The 17,940-nt window shown below is 33.2% G+C and overlaps 1 non-coding gene across 1 annotated transcript; it reads left to right on the forward strand.

Annotated features, from left to right (window-relative positions):
• The first annotated feature begins 13,639 nt into the window (after window positions 1-13,639).
• Window positions 13,640-13,746, forward strand: LOC145103635 (small nucleolar RNA R71). The gene has a single exon (XR_013706715.1). It is a non-coding gene; the product is annotated as a small nucleolar RNA R71 (small nucleolar RNA).
• Window positions 13,747-17,940: the final 4,194 nt, after the last annotated feature.

The following is a 17,940-nucleotide window of genomic DNA, read 5'->3' on the forward strand; positions in this document are numbered from 1 at the left end:
CTACCGCCAATGCTTTCGATAGATGATGGACCACACAAGTCAATGTGAAGCAACTCAAGTGGTTCAACAACTTTTGTGTTTATAATGGATGGGTGACTTTGACGACTCTGCTTCCCTATTTCACACGCAACACATAAATGTTCTCGATCAAACTTGAGCAATGGGAGACCCCGAACATGACCTCCTGTGACAAGCTTGTTGATGTCCTTGAAGTTGAGATGTGAGAGCCTTCGGTGCCACAACCAACTTTCGTCAGAATGAGCTTTGGATAATAGGCATATAGCTGGATTTCCTTTGATTGGTTTGAGATTGAGAGGAAACATTTCTCTTTTGCGTTCTGATTTGAGAATTACCCTTTTTGATTTCTTCTCTATGATTTCTGAACCTTCATCATCAAATGAAACTTTGAGACCGGTGCCTCCTACCGGTTGAGACACACTGATGAGATTATGCTGTAGACCTTCAACATATGCCACCTTTCTTATTGTGAAGTCTCCATTGGTTATCATCCCATAACCCTTTATCGTTCCATAAGAATTGTTGCCGAACTTGACATTTCCACCATTCTGAAGAGATCGAAACTCTCTTAGCTCTTCCTTCCTCCCTGTCATGTGACGTGAGCAGCCACTGTCAATGTACCATTCTTCGTCGAACTGCTCGTCACTTATAACCTGCAAAAATTAAGCAGATTTAGGAACCCAAAGTTTCTTGGGTCCACGTGAGCCTTTCACAGGAACAGGATTAGTAAGAGAAACATCAATAAGATATGTTCTTTTTATTAATGTTGTTTCATCTTTTCTTTTAATGGTAAACACTTTGATTTTGTTAGTATTAGTAACAATAGGTTTGGTTTCAGGTTTTGGTGTTTGGGCTTTAGACTTCTTTCGGTCTTCCTGGACAGAGGAAATCTTTGATTTTCCTTTCAGGTTCGTTGATGATTTAGAATGTGGAGCAGGAACAGAATTGGGTTTAGAAAAGAATTCAGAACTAGAAGAATTAGAATGGGAATTTCTTTTGACTTGCGGTTCGATATGACCCTTTTGTTTTTGGTCATTGGAAGGATCGAACCTGGACGTTCGTTAGCTATTGCTTTCGGGACCGAACCTGTCCTTTCGGTTGCTGTTTGAACCGAACCTGTCCTTTCGGTTGTTGTTGCTCTCTGAACCGAACCTGTCCTTTCGGTTATGTTCCTCATGTGGCCTGAAATCCTTTTTCTCTTGCTTTGAATTCTTATCGTGATAGGAGAAATGGGCGTTTTGAGATCGCCAAAACTGCTTTCGCTCTGAGAGGTTCTTTTTGTATCTCAGATTCCTCTGCTGCTTTTGATCTTTCACTTGTTTTGGCTGTTAGCCTTTTGTTTCTGCTTCTTGTCAGTCGGTTCATTTTTCACAGATGATGTTTCGCTTGTGGAAGTGACTTATTCTATAGGAACTTCTTTTGTACCACTAGTGCTTGGCACGTCGAAGTTGTCAGGCTTGTTTAGTGGCTCTGGTACATATCTGCCTTTGGTTTTCTAGGACGTCCGCTCTGACAGACCAACAGTTTCGTCGGCATTATCTATAGGAGCAGACCAGAAAAACTCATCACAACCATCTGCGTTATCTTCATTCACTATGGCAGTGAGTTCGGCTGTTTGATGCTCGGTTACTCCTGTGACCTTGTACACCTGATTTGGTGTTGTTCTCACCTTTTGGTACACAACAACCTTTTCTTCAAGAATCGGGGACTTATTTTGGGACATACGAGCGAACTCCACATAATTTTCAGAAATAAGATTTTTGTGGTTTTCAGGTTCGCTCTTGACAAACTCAGATCAGTCGACTACATCCTCTACAGAGATTTCACTCATATCATCGTCCTCATTACGTTCAGATGCGTTTTCAACATCAATTTTATTTTCTGAACTTAAATTGGCACTTAACGAGTCAAATTTTTGTATAGTTTCAGTCCTTAGTTTCAGCTTATCGTTTTCATCCAAAAGGTTTTTCAGCATGTCCTTATGGTCCTTGGAATTTATGAGAGATTCTATTTTGTCCAGACCATACATGTAAGTGGGATTCACATCATCAGATGATACAACACTTTTGCAGTTATATGCTTCAGCATCGATTTCATCCTCCTTAAACTCAAGGAAGGGTAAAATCATGCGATGAATTTTCTGCCCTATTTCACAATTCAGATATAGTTGAGTGATGTTAGCATAAAGTCGTTTAGCAATCAAACAAAAAACATTTCTCTGTTTTAAAAGTTTTAAATTGTCTCTTTGTAAATAAATGTTTTCATCCTTAGACTTTATCAGCTCCGACTCTTTTTGCTCTATCCACATCGTTCGCTCCTCACTCTTGGAAGACACCCTGCTTATTTGGTCAGTTAGGTTAGAATTGGTGACCCTTGTTTGAGTTAAACAACTATCCAGATTTGAGATTTTTGAATTTAGGCTATTTAATTCTTTTTCATATGATTTCTGTGGGACTTTGAATGAAATAAAGAGAGATTGTACCTTCTTGATCAACTCATCAAGCTCATTGATCTGCACACTGAGAGGTTTTGCTGTGAAGCATAAGTCCTCTCACTCCTTGGTGTCCTCTTTTCCACCATCAGTATTGTATCCCCTTATGTGAGATACATCAGTCACCACAAAACACTTTCCACTGCTTTCGGCACCTCTTGCAACATATGCCTTTCCATGTGAAGGCTTTCTCACTTCATCATCCTCTGAGTCGGTTGACCATACCTGCACGCCACCGAATTTGTCACCCTCTGCCGAACCCTGTACAATAAGAGCATTCATAGAAGGGTTAGTGGCAGCTTTCTTCCTCTTGATCTCTTCCAGCTTTTTCATCAAGACAGCCTCTTCATCTTTTTCCTCATCTTTCTCTGCCATTTTCTTCAGAACACAATCTTTAGCATAATGGTTCTTTCCTCCACAGTAATAGCAGCTAACGCCAGAATCTCCTTCAACTTTCGCCTCTTTCTTTGGTTCCTCTGTCTTCGGCTCCTCCCTTACCTTTTCAGAACTATAGCTTCCCTGCCAATTTCTGTTTTTATTGGTAGGAAACCTCTTCTTGATGAACCTCTTGGGACTGGATAGACGTAAGATCATAGTCCTCTAGGTTCAGATCTTCGTCTTCCACTGCATTCTTGCCTTTTGATAGGAGGGCCAAGGACCCCAAACTTGAGACCACATTCTTTTCTTGCATGATAATCTTTTCTTGGGATTTCAGAATTTCCACCAGCTTTGCCAATGAATATGACTTGAACTGCTCATGAGCTTTAACTGTAGACACGACAGCTCTCCATTCAGATCTTAGGTCATTCAAAAAGGTGACCTTCTGTTCAATCAACTTCCTTTCTATATCATGTTTGATCATCTTGCTAAGAAGATGATTGAAGCGATCAAACGTCTGAGTGACATTTTCATCAGAATTCTGCTTAAATTCACCAAACTCAGACAAAAGCAAGGTCTGAATAGAATGCTCCAAATCTTCATCTGTGGAATATAGCTCTCGCAACCTATCCCAGATTTCTTTAGCGGTACTACAGGAACTTACCAACCTAAATGTATCAGATTGAAGAGTGAATCGGATCAGTCTCAATGCTTTAATGTTGCACTGAAACTTTTCCTTTTCGTCTTGAGCAACGTCTTTTACATCTTTTAACAGATCATTATACTCTTTTTGAGTTTTAATGATTTTAGATGTTCCTGAGTGAGCAAATGGTCCAGACACAATGGCTTCCCAAATAAGATACCCATTATCTTCAGATCCGATGACATAGTCTTCAAAATGATGAGCCCAAACTTCGTAATCTTGGGTGTATAGAATAGGAATCTTCGTCGTTGATCCAATGCTGTTTGAGATGTTGATAGGATTAGATTGAGAATCGTCCATGCTTGATCGTTTAACCTGTTTGAAAGATCAGACTTGTAATATGTAATATTAGGGCAAATGAATAAATAAAGAGATACGTCAATTATGGAGTGACGGCTCAATAAATATCAGTTAATGCGGAATAACCCTAATTGCTTCTTTCACAGAAAAGACGTGTATGAATTACACAGCCTCCTGCTCTGATACCAATTGATGAGTTCAAAACTCTTTGATTGATTAGATCTTTGTAACATGTAAATAAATAAAATAGAAACAGTAATGTAAAATACACAAGTATGGATCTGAATGTGTCGAATGATTTGATTAACTCAATCCTCAACAAAGCTCGATGAAGAACTTCCGCTGTAGAGGATTCTAGGGTTACAAAAGATAAGAACTTGTACGCTTTCAAATCTCTATCAATCTTACGTTAAGAATGCATGCAAGCATCTATATATAATAAACCCTAAACAAAACTCACGGATGGACAGGCCCATACCGGAGATAAAACTTGGACTAGCTAACGAGCCCAAAGGACGCAACACTAAACTGGACCTAACACAAATGTTATACTATATGTTTTACTTTATGTTATTAAAAGTTGTAATGTTTATTTTTTACGTACTTTTTGATATTTGTTATATATAGATCATACACATTTGATGTATACTTTACACAACGTTAAACGATTTATAAAATTATCAATTAATGGTATACATCACCAATAACTTTAAACTATAATAACAACGATATATTCCTAAGAACCACATTCATTTGAAATCTCAATACAACTCAAGAGTTTTCTAATTTATCTATATATAGTACTTTCAACTCAATAGTTTTTAACTCATGATTATTAATTCGTAATGACTAATGACTTTCTATTTTCTTTTAATTTATAACTTTGCAACTTATATTAGTAGTATATAAGTAAGTTTTGCTCGTAAAAAAACATCAATGTGTTTGAAGATATTTGTGATACATATACTAAGAATTAAAAAAAAAACTGTTTTGTTGAATCTTTGAATAATAGTGTTTTTGTATATCAAATATATGTTATTTTGTATTTTTTATATGATTTATAACTGGTAAATAAGTTTTTTAATATAAATGTTATAATAGATGTTTTAGCATAATCGTGTGTATCATTGTCCTTGTATTTGTCGAGGTTGCATATTAATACCCAACATGAACCTACTCAGCGATTCAAAACACTAAATCTCTTAAATACATATATGTGAACTTGATAAAATATCCCTTCAACGTATCTTCAAATCTATCATTTTAGAAATAGTTTTTCTTATTCCTTCAATACATCGTCAAATCTATTGGTTCAGAAATCTTTAAAGCCATCAATTTTAGAAATCTAAGATTGAACTTTGAGATGTTTTTTGTTCTTAGACATGTTTACGAAGAACGAAATAGTGAAACCACATAGCTTTCCTACCCAAATATGTGTAAGGTGTCACTCGTATCAACAAATTTAAGGTGAAACTTGATAACAAATTTATAGGACTTAGAAAAAAAGTGGTTGCACATATATTAAAAAGGACGATCAATCAAATTTAGGCTCTATATGGACATTGTGAATTTGTTTCAAAGGTAAAGGTAAAGACAAACGACACATTATAACGAAAAAAACCTGAATTTCCACTAGAATTTTATTAGAAGTTGAAAATAAAATTTAATAATAACTTTTAAGTCTAACAAAAAAACATAAATACATGAAGATAAATTTTTATTTTAAAAAAAAGATTTAATAAATATCTATGCGGATGCCATCGTCATTGGCTTCAAATAAGCATGTGGATCGGGTATAACTTTTGAGTTTCAGGTATTTCAGGTTTTTTCTTAAAATAATAATAAATGATATCCGACCTATATTGCAATTTGGGTCTTCGGGTTCGGGTAGTTTGAGTTTTGGTTCTGGTCAGGTTTTTTCGGATATACCCGAAAATTACTTATATCTTACTGATTAAATTTTTATTACATTTGGGTGTAAGAAAAATGATTTCTAACATTTTCAAGTTTCAAGTGATTAATTTTGGTGTGAACACATTTTTTTTTATTTCTATATTTTTCAAGTTTCAAGTGATTAACTTTGGCAAGTGATGTCCAGCCTAGCTGGGTTGATACACCAGATTTTATACCCATGTGGGGCGTGAGGTTGAGAGTTCGATTTCCTTAAACTACCTCTTGTGGTGACACGTGTGGAGAATTTTTCCTTGAAAATCCTTATGGGGGCTGGGGTTGCCCTGTAATGGAGCTCAAACTTAGGGTACTCGTTGAAATATTACGAGTAGGCTTCCAATTAATTCGTTTGCTGTTTCCCAAAAAAGTGATTAATTTGGGTGTGAATACCATTTTTTTTAAATTAGTCCGAGCATCATGAAGTGGCAGCTGGTCATTATGAAGTAGCTTTTGGTTGACAATTGTCATTTCTAGTTTTCTATGGCTTTAGTTAGAGCGTATAATCACTAAATAAACTATTGATGATGAAAAAATTAGACTATTTTTTTAATACAACCCAGCTAAACAACAAATGTCAAAATATAACAAATTAGTAAAAATCATAAATCATAACCCAATTCAAAACGTATCCAAGTTTCAGACACATTTTAAAAATGTTTAAAGCTTCACAAAATATATTCATCCATCTTGCTTTTGTAATTGGATCATTGGTTGGGCGTTCAAGGTTAATCGTCTCATCTTCGATATACTTGTTTGTTTCTGAAAACAATACAATACAACAGTTAAGAAAAAAGCAACAAGTAAAAGAGAAAACAACAACAATTATATATATATATATATATATATATATATATATATATATATATATATATATCTTTACTATCTTATAAAACAAAACCCACTATTTCTAAAATTAGATTGAATAAAATAATAATATTTTTTTAAGACGTCCAAATCATTAAGCTAATTGTACAACCAATCACTAATAAAATAATATTAAAATTTAAACAAACTCCTATAAATCTTCTCTTCCAAGGTTTTGACCAGATCTTTGTTCATCTAAATAAATACTCAACATCCTATAATTTGGTCATTTCATGAATTTTCTTTATTTTTAATATGACATGTTTCTTAAAACAAACTAATGATTGAATTGAAAATAATCATTCTCCATCGAAAAGAAATTAATTGTCGAAACAAACTATTTGTCGTCCGCCGCTTTGCGCGGGTAAACGGCTAGTATATATATATATATATATATATATATATATATATATATATATATATATATATATATATATATATATATATATATATATATATATGAATGATCATTTGAGAACTCAAACTTTCCTAAGAACCCGGGAGCTAAATAAGGACCGTCAGATCAAAATAATAAAATGTTGAAATGTTTTATGACAATTTTGTAAATAATTAAAAGAAAATGATGCGGGGGTATACGATTGAAACAAATCATTGGGCATTTTAGGGATAAGATAATTTATATCCCCTGATCACACTAAATCGTCAAAACCTATCTTTATGCCTCTCTCTCCGATCTTCCTCCTCCCCCAACGGTGTTTTCTGATATCGCAATCAACGACGGATTTTTGATATCCTGTAATTGTTCAGCTTTGACACGATTCACATCTTGTCCTCACACCTCATGGCGACCTTGCAACTTTACAAAAGAAAACGAAGATGAAAGTGATTTTGGAATCTTAAGAACCCGAGACCTGTTCATTGTCGTATAACAGGCAGTTCCGACGACTGCGAGGGGGAGCGCGATGTGGAGAACCATCAGTGACGTTGCCTCCACAGTGCCGTTGTTGAACATAGAGGACTGTGAGCACACCAAACATGATTCTGCTTTCCCGCAACGGAAGGTAACTGTCTCGTTCTATTAGTTTTCTTTAGATCTGGATTGCGAGCAACAATTTTGAAACTGTTTTTTACCTTGAATTTTAATTTTCAAATTGTAATTATTTACAATCGCAGATTGTTCTCAACTCCGATTTAGTTTAATTCTTCCATTTATCATTTTTTTGTTTATTTTGGATACGATTAAACAATGGTAGGTGATTGGCGTCATCGATTCTTCCATATTTATAATTACCTTTCGAAGAAGGTCGGATAACATGCAACAATTAGGAAACTATTTTACTTTGATTTCAATTTTTAAATTGAGTTATTCATCAACAAAGGTTGTTCTCAGTTCCATATGATTGTGTGTGCTTTTTGATATGAAGAACAAAGGCGCAATGATCTGAGTTCTTGATTCTTTTACATTTGATTTCCAGAATTCCTGAATGAACTTTGAACTCCAAAACAATTTCAATAATATTTATGTACATTAATTTCCAGGTCCTAATTGGGCCTCGTGATCAGGGGATTATTTGTTGAGTAAAGAAGGCGAGAGATACAGGAATCACAATCTTCCAAATTGTTCTTCTTGTACTGGGGTTTATGAGCTTGGAATAGCTGTTTCACTCCCACAAACAGAAGCAAAAAGTAGCACCAATCTTAGTTCCAAAAGGATAATTGTTAACATGCTGTCGCACGCGTATTAAGCAAATAAATTATCACTGCTTCTTGCACTAAAAATATAGCACAGGGAAGCAGGGTCAAATCCTCAAGGACACAGTCTAATGGTCAATGCCTTTTTGCATCAGGCACAATCTAGTCAAGACATAAATTTTTAAAAGGGGGATTTGAATTAAACTAAAAACTAAAATTTCAGTGATATTAAACTAAACGAAAATCAATATAAAAAACGATTTCAGTTCTGCTGCGACTTTCCTAATCATGTAACTGATCCATATATGATTATTAGAGATGCATTCTATCTAAGCTGGTACTGAGAAAAACTAACAAGCTCTAGTAATTTCTCTTTTACCTAAATTAGTTAATAAAAGCAGGCTCTTCAATTAACCCTAACTTTTTACTGTTCAATTAAACAAGCTCTTAATTAAATCAGAAAAATTGCTTTAAGTTCTTTGTAAAATTCCTAGCAATACCCAATACTTCTCACAAGCTCGGAAACGTATAGATATGATTTTTCAGTTTATAATAAAGTCAAATCCCAAACACGAAACCGATTTATTACTTGTTACTTATTACCAGTTAATTAGAACAATTACGGATTCTATTAACTGATTAACTAGAAGGATAAAACCCTAGCTAGGTGATCAAACTAACAAGAATCAAAATCAAACATTCATTAAGAACAAAACTGAAGAATCTAGATAGAAACACAAATCAGAAACCAAATCTAATGATCAATCACATGAAAAGTACTTGTCTTATGCAAAACTGAAAACTAGGGTTTAGCCAGACATGGCCAAAATCTGATCAAAACAGATAAAAAGATACATCAAGCAACTAATCTTACTAATCTACTTGAAGGAGATGATCCACAGTCTTCAGATCTTCAGAAATTGATGAAATCTGAGAAGAAACGCCTCCAAAATTTTCGTCGTCTGATACCTTTGGAATTTCCAACTTAGGTTACTGGAAGGCTATCAGGGTCTTTTTATACGTCTAGCAGCAAAAATGACGCACCTGCGATCGCAAGGGGACAACCTGCGATAGCAGGTTTTGAAATAAATACATCTGATGCCGTTTTAATGAAGTAGGATGCTATTTTGACACTTTTTGGCCAACCTGCGATCACAAGGAGACAACCTGCGATCGCAGGTTTTGAGTTTTCACTTCTGGATGAATTTTGGGCACAAAAGAACCTCGAAGGCAACCTGCGACCAAACTTGCGATCGCAAAAAGGTCACCTGCGATCGCAAGGAGAAAACCTGCGATCGCAGGTTGTGCCTATGACGTCTAAAATTTCGTCTATTTTTTAGATCATTTTGAATCGCGTCAATCGGAGTTACGGTTCTCGAGATATGGTCAAAATACTGACAGGGGGTCAAAGCTGCCAGCAACATCCTTAAACTTTGATATTGTATATTCTATCTTCGTGTGATCAATTCAATTGAATGTTTCTTGACCAAAGCATCTACCAAACATTCCTCAACATACTCCAGAAGTTCCAAGCTCCATTTTAAGCTCCAAACACGCATCCAACTGCTCCCAAAGCACTGCTCCACTCGAACTATCTGAAATCAACATAAAACAAGAGCAGTACGAGAATTCTAACGAAATACATGAGCTGAACATTATTTATCTAAATGACATGAAAATGTACAAAATATGATGGTAAAATGATAATGAAAACTACCCTATAAGATGCATAAAATGGCATCTAACAAATCTCCCCAAGCTTGAACCTTACTTGCCCTCAAGTAAGAAAAATGATATAACATTATAAACATATGGAAAGATGTAGATGACCTAAAAGTAACTTAAAATAAAATAAAATGAAAACTTAAACTAATGTACTTCACTCTTTTTTTGTCACATGATCAGATTTCACAACGAGGAAGCTCCAATGAAATCACTACCTAGACAACAGTCTCAATACTTTATATTAATGATTCACAGTTATATTTAATAAGTTAAACCAAGATTGAGCAAATAATTTTTACACTGAATTTAATTTGTGAAAACAGTGTATTTTTAAAAACAATTTCACGAAAATTCGTTTATAAAAACTTAGCTTGACCAACCCCTCCTTTTTTTCCGAACTCGTCCAGTAAACGCGGTAAGCTCCATTATGGACAGAAAATCCAAGCTTACCCCTATGATTCCATTATCGAGGGATCAATCTCATTATACTACACATCTTCTTCGTCTTGATCAACTCTTTAGATTTAACTTGCTTGCTTCTTGATTTTGACTTGAACTTGACTTGTATTTGACTTTGAATTGCAGATTTCTTCAAGTTGCTTGATATATCACTTCTAACATATATATATATATATATATATATATATATATATATATATATATATATATATATATTGACTGGACGCGAATTTTACTTTGAGGCCCTCCATATCTTCAATACTTCAAAAATGATAACTATTTTGTGGGTATAACAAGAGTTCCCTCCCAACCTCAAAAGGCGTATAAACTATAGGGTTCAGTACTTCAAGGAATGATAAAGGTTATCTAATCTAGGTTCTTTTTAAGGCATTCAAGGAAATTATTTTCAAAACACTGTTCGTTTTTCCATCTCACACTTCCATTGTAAAAATTATCGGACTCATATGTTGGTTCATATTGAAAACATTTAAAGCACTTGAAAATATAATTCTTAAAATTGAGTGTAATGAGACTGTTATTTTCAGTAACTATCACATTTCATCTTAACAGAGCTATCGAATGTAAAAACATCCTCATCTCATGTAAAATATTTTTTTAAAGATTTTTTTTTGGAATGCAGAAAATAAAAATAAAAATAACTAGAACTAAAATCTTTTTGGGTTTTTTATTATGAATGCAGAAAAATAAAAATAGAAAATAAAACATTTTTTTGGATTTTCGAATTTTTTATATGCAAATGCAATGCAGAAAATAAAATGTAAAAATAAAATTTTGAAAAATTTAACTAAAAAAACTTAAAAATTAAAATTTTGAATAAAAATGCAAAATTTTACACTAACCCCCTCCCCAAGCTTAAAATGATGCATTGTCCTCAATGCTCAGAGAGGAATGAACAACTCAATAAAGAATATGAAAACAAAAGTTTGTAGCTAGGAATGAATGTACCTGATAGATTGCAGAAATTCTTATTTTGACGATGAATGTTGACGAAAAATTTTCAGCAACTCTGTTGATCCTCTGATTTCCCCAAGCTTGCTTGGAACTGCGATCATCTCTTTATTGAAAGCATAAAAAACTAAAAACTACTCATCAGGTTGCCTCCCGGAAAGCTGCCTATTTTTAAAGTCGTTGGCTCGACTTTACCCAACCAGATTTACGAACAACTCTTTTTCTTGTAACTCCAGATCCCTTCAAATATGGCAATATGGGTGGATCTGGGACTTGTTCAACAATCGGGAAAAACTCCAAATTTTTATCAAATGACTCAAATTTTAGATTTTTGAGCCGTTTTCTTTTTCCATTCTTCTTGACAGCACCCAACTTCTTCTTTTTCTTTTTTAGCTTCATGTCAGAAATCACATTTTTCTCATCTTCCCCAAGCTTATCTATGTTCAGCTCCTTTAATGTATAATTATCTAGTTTCCTGTCTAAAAATAAATCTTGCACAAAACCATTAGAAAAATCACAATAGTCCTCAGAAAAAGGACTGTTGGTACCCATATAACTGACATAAATATTTTTAGAAGGAAAATCATCATTTTTAATTTTAAAGTTCACAACTTCCTCATCAAACTCCATTGAAAGTGTACCAGCAAAAACATCAATTTTTGTTTTTGCAGTTTTCATAAAATGTCTTCCCAAAATAATAGAATTTGTATCTAAACTATCCAAGTTTCCAATGTCCAAAATGTAAAAATCAGCGGGAAAAAAATCAAATTATCCACCTGAACAAGAACATCCTCCAATACACCTTTTGGGTGTACCGTTGAGTGGTCAGCCAACTGTATAATTGTCCTAGTTTTTTTGCAAAGATCCCAATTTTAATTTTTCAAAAATAGAAAACGGGAGGACATTAACTGAAGCTCCTAAGTCAAGCATGACTTTTGTAAAATAGAAGAGATATTTTCACCAGCTTTTACAATCTCATTAAATTTCATTTTTTTCTTTGATTTGCACAAAATTTTAAGAAACTTAGCATAGTGAGGGATATGTTGGATAATATCTAAAAGTAGGATATTTACCTCAACCTTGCGAAGAATTTCCATAATATCTTCATCATCTCTTTCGCGCTTCGTACTCTTCAGTCTTAATGGGAATGGAGGTAATGGCTTGTACTCCTTTAGAATTGGCTTGGGTAGTGTTGGAGTTTCTTTTTCTTCCAGCTTTTCAGATTCTTCTTCAACCAACACCTCTTCAAACTCTTCAGCTTCAGCTTCTTTTTCTATCCCTTCCACATCTCCTTCTTCTATCAGAACCTCTTCGAACTCTTTTTCATCTTTGTTTTCTGGTTCAGATGAGCTTGGGCCTTCATATGTATTTCTGCTTCTCAAGGAAATAGCACTCACATTGTGCTTTGGATTATTTTCGGTATGCCCTGGTAACTTTCCTTGAGACTCCAGATGACCCACAGAAGTGGAAAGTTGAGACACCTGTTGCTCCAGATTCTTGATACTAGCTCTAGTTTCGGTCTGGACTGATTAGGTGCTCGTGGCAAGACTCTTTACTATATCTTCTAAGGCCATGCTGGAACTACTGGGTTGCTGATGTGTGTTTTGATTCTGGTAATTCTGATTCTGGAATTTTTGCTGCTGAAAGTTTTGCTGAAAGCCTGGCTGCTGAAAATTTTGCTACTGCTGAAATCCGGGTAGAGGCTGAAATTGTTGTTTCTGGTGATAATTATTTTGAAAATTCTGTTGGTAGACCCCGACAACTTTGACTGCAACTGTATCCTCTTGCAATATTGGGCACATATCTGTAGGGTGATCAGTCTTTAAGCAAATCCCACATTGTTTCTTTGCAACTGCTTTTTCTTTAGTCAAGAGCATAACAATTTTTGTCAATTCAGATATCTGAGCTTCCAGATGAACATTGCTGACTTCCTTGACCCCTCTTGGCTGATCTGGATACCACTCGTCTTCATCCCGGAATGTTTAGACTCGATCGCCAGCTTCTCAATCAACTCTCTTATTTCAGTTGGGGTCATGTCACCCAAAGAACCACCACCGGAAGCATTTATAAGCCGTCTTTCCATGGGTGTTATACCTTCACAGAAACAATTATAGAGCTGGTAATCACTAATTCCATGTTGGGGGCAACAGACCAACAACTTCTTGAATCTCTCCCAGTAGGTATGTAAAGCTTCTCCTTTTCCTTGTTTGATACCAAGGATTTCTCTTCTGAGACTAGAGACTCGCGTTTCTGGAAAGTATTTCTCTAAAAACAACTTTGCGAGTTCTGTCCAAGTGGTGATGGAACCTGATGGGAGTTCATACCACCATTCTCTTGCAGAATCTTGAAGCGAAAAGGGGAATGCCTTTAACTTTATCTGGTCTTCTGTGACAACATGAGGCTTCATTCCTGAACAAACCACATGAAATTCCTTGAGGAATTTATGTGGGTCTTTGTTTTCCAATCCTTTGAAAGTGGGAAGAAGATGAATCAGCCCAGATTTAAGTTCGAAGTTCTGGGCTTCTGGAAACGTAATGCAAAGGGGCTGTTGGTTGACCTCTTGAGTGGCCCACTCTCTAAGGGTCTTTTCTGCTTCGTCTCCACTCATAACTAAGTCTTCAGATTCGGTTTCTGAAGAGTCTGTGGTTTCAGTTTTAACGAAAAGGGTGGGGAGTAAGTTTTATATGAGTTGTTTTGAGGAGAAGATGGGGGTACTTTCGGAAAAAACGGATCTGATTCGTTCCACAAGGGAGTGCCTTGTGGTGTGGAGGTTTCTGGGGGTATGGAAGATGATGAACCAAAGAGACCAGCTGATTGTTTTTTTCTTGCTGCTTCTTTCTTCAGTTTCCTTGCAGTTCGCTCGATTTCTGGATAAAAAACTAAAGGTGTACCTGAACGAAAATTCTTGGCATAAAACTATTAGAAAGCACCGTGTCCCCAGCAACGGCGCCAATTTGTTAACACGCTGTCGCACACGTATTAAGCAAATAAATTATCACTGCTGCTCGCACTAAAAATATAGCACAGGGAAGCAGGGTCGAATCCTCAGGGACACAGCCTAATGGTCAATGCCTTTTTGCATCAGGCACAATCTAGTCAAGACAGAAATTATTAAAAGGGGGATTTGACATGCATTGTATTTGGATCGGTGTTGATGGGACAAAATTTTCAATCTTCGTTTTTTACTGCATTTTTTTGGAATCTTATGAACCCGACCTATGATAATTTAATAATTTATATTATGATATTTGAGTGGATATCTTCATATGTTATTTGTGAGATTTGGCATAATATTTTAGTAATTAATTGGAAGCAAGACCATAAATATGTAGTGATTCACATGTAAATCACAAGTAATTCACGTATGAATCACATGTGATTCACATTTAATCACAGGTAATTTACATATGAATCAGATGTAAATCACAGGTAATTTACATATGAATCACATGTGATTCACATGTAAATCACGATTGAAACACATATGAATTACATGTGATTCACATGTAAATAACATGTAATTCACATGTGAATAACATGTGATTCACATGTAGATCACAAGTGAATCAAATATGAATTACATGTGATTTAAATGTAAATTACAAGTAATTCACATATGAATTACGTCTATATAATCACATTTGAATCTTACATGATATAATCACATGTGAATATTACATGATATATACTTGTGCATTTTTCTGAGTGTTCTTGCATTAATCAATTTTTTAAAAAAAATTTCTTGTAGGTTTTGAAGAATTTGTTGAAAATATTGAAGAGGTGAAAAGTGATAAATTGAAGAAAATATGGAAATCTTGATATGAAAAAAATGATAACTATGAGAATCTTTGTAGTTTTTATATTTTGTTTTGTATCGAATAAAATACTTGTATTATGTTTATAGATTGATTAATAAAAATGAGATTTTTTATAATTTACTTTAAAATATTATAGTATAAGAAATATGCATATACGCACCTAAAACGTTGATTTTTTTGTTAAAAAAATGCACTTTTGGAAAAAATTGCACTCTATGATAAAAATCGTAGTTTTTTATTATTTATAAATGCTGTTTTTCAAAAAAAAAATGCAGTTTTTTTGAAAAAAAAATACAATTTTTTTCTACAAAAAATGCAGCTTTTTTTTAAATGCATTTTTTTTGAAAAAAAAAATACAGTTTTTAAAAAATTATTTTTTTCATTTTTTTTGAAAAATTAATATTTTTTGAAAAAAATTAAAAAATCTCTATTTTTTAAAAAAATCGAAAATTATTTTTTTTAAAAAATAAATCCGAAATTTTGAGTTATTTTGTTAATTTTTCGATATTTATATTAATATATTAAATAACACAAAAAATTAAACATTAAATGAGATTGGTAAGATAACGATCATGTCCTTAATGAATTAGTTTTAATTCAACGCTTCACATTTAGTTCTCGGATTCTCGGGAAACTTTGAGTTTCAACCGATTTCAACCCTATATATATATATATATATATATATATATATATATATATATATATATATATATATATATATATATAGGGTTAGGTTCATTTGAGACCACCTATATTTTATGAGACCGTGAGACGCATTTTTTAATTTTTTTTAGTTAATTCAAGTTCCGAAAATAATATTTAAAAAAAGAATTTTTGGATTTTTCCATTTATTTTGCATTTTAAAATTATTTTTTAGAATATGTACAGTGTAATATTCTATTAGAATATTTCACGTATTTTTCAAAAAAAAATGGAATTTATTTTTATTTTTTTAATTTTTTTTTAAATTTTTTTAGTTAATTCAAGTTCCGAAAATAATATTTAAAAAAAGAATTTTTAGATTTTTCCATTTATTCTGCATTTTAAAATTATTTTTTAGAATATGTCAGTGTAATATTCTATTAGAATATTCACGTATTTTAAAAAAAATGGAATTTATTTTTATTTTTTTAGTTAATTCAAGTTCCGAAAATAATATTTAAAAAATAAATTTTTAGATTTTTCCATTTATTCTGCATTTTAAAATTATTTTTTAGAATATGTCAGTGTAATATTCTATTAGAATATTTTACGTATTTTTCAAAAAAAAAAAACGGAATTTTTTTTTTATTTTTTTTAGTTAATTCAAGTTCCGAGAATAATATTTAAAAAAAGAATTTTTGGATTTTTCCATTTATTTTGCATATTAAAATTATTTTTAGATTTGGTCTCACGGTCTCACAAAATTAGAATGATTTCAAATGAATCTGAACCTATATATATATATATATATATATATATATATATATATATATATATATATATATATATATATATATATATATATATATATATATATATATATATATATATATATATATACACTAACACGAATTATAAGATTGGCTAGCCATGCAATAATTAAAAAAAACAACAAGAAGTTTATCTACCGATGCAACAATTAAAACAGAAAAGAACATATAAGAGTGAAACGACCTTCAAGAATTCAACCACTCCAAAATAATATGAAAGGGCATTTATTGCAATCTTTTGAAGTGTATTGTTAATTTGGTTGTAGCACTGTACTAGCACATGGTTCGATATATTTATTTTGAGTTATGAAGTTACATTTATAGTGGAAAATCAAACGGAAGTGTAACCAAGAACACTCATGTGACACGGAAACTTTGTAATAAGAACTCAAGTTCATAAACCCACACATGGTAAACTAGAAACTGAATAAATCATAGTAGAAACACCAAAGACAAGCTAACCAAATTTCCAAACTGAAACACCCCTCTCCCCACACAAAAATTAAAAAAAAAAAAAAAAGAAAAATAAAAAAAAATCAAGCAACAAGAAATTAACCAAAAAACAACCCACTTACTTTGAAACTAGAAGACAAGCACTTAAATCACAATGCGTGTTGGTGGTGGTGGTGACGAGGACTGGTGAGTGGCGACGAGATGTCAAGATCTTCTTGAGTTCGTGGCGGTAATGAGTGATAATCTTTTGACTTCGTAGGGTTAGAAGGAAGAAAAAGAAGCGAAGAGTTTTCTTCTCAGACGATGTGATCATCAAGTAGAGAAAATAGAAAACGGGTAAGAACTAAGAACGAGAAGCATGAATAAGTGGATATTATTTAACTGACCACCTTTAAAAAAAATTGGGTATTCGAGTATAACTAAAACCCCAAATACATAACTTATGCCCAACCTAATAAAAATCTAGTGATCCAAATATCGAAATGAGTACCGGGTTAACCCAACCTAATATACCCGACATCTGAAAGGGTTGCACGAGTAGTTCGGGTTTCGATTATTTTTGACATACCTAACATCATACATGCAAAAAATGAAGCTTTGTACTTGTAAAATTGGATAAAATAATTTAATTAAGAGTAACAAATATAGTAGTTTGCCATACACATACACAAAAAAATAATTAAACAC

The sequence above is a fragment of the Lactuca serriola genome, chromosome 4, assembly GCF_051521515.1.
Source record: "Lactuca serriola cultivar US96UC23 chromosome 4, Lser_US96UC23_V15, whole genome shotgun sequence".
Lineage (NCBI taxonomy): Eukaryota > Viridiplantae > Streptophyta > Magnoliopsida > Asterales > Asteraceae > Lactuca > Lactuca serriola.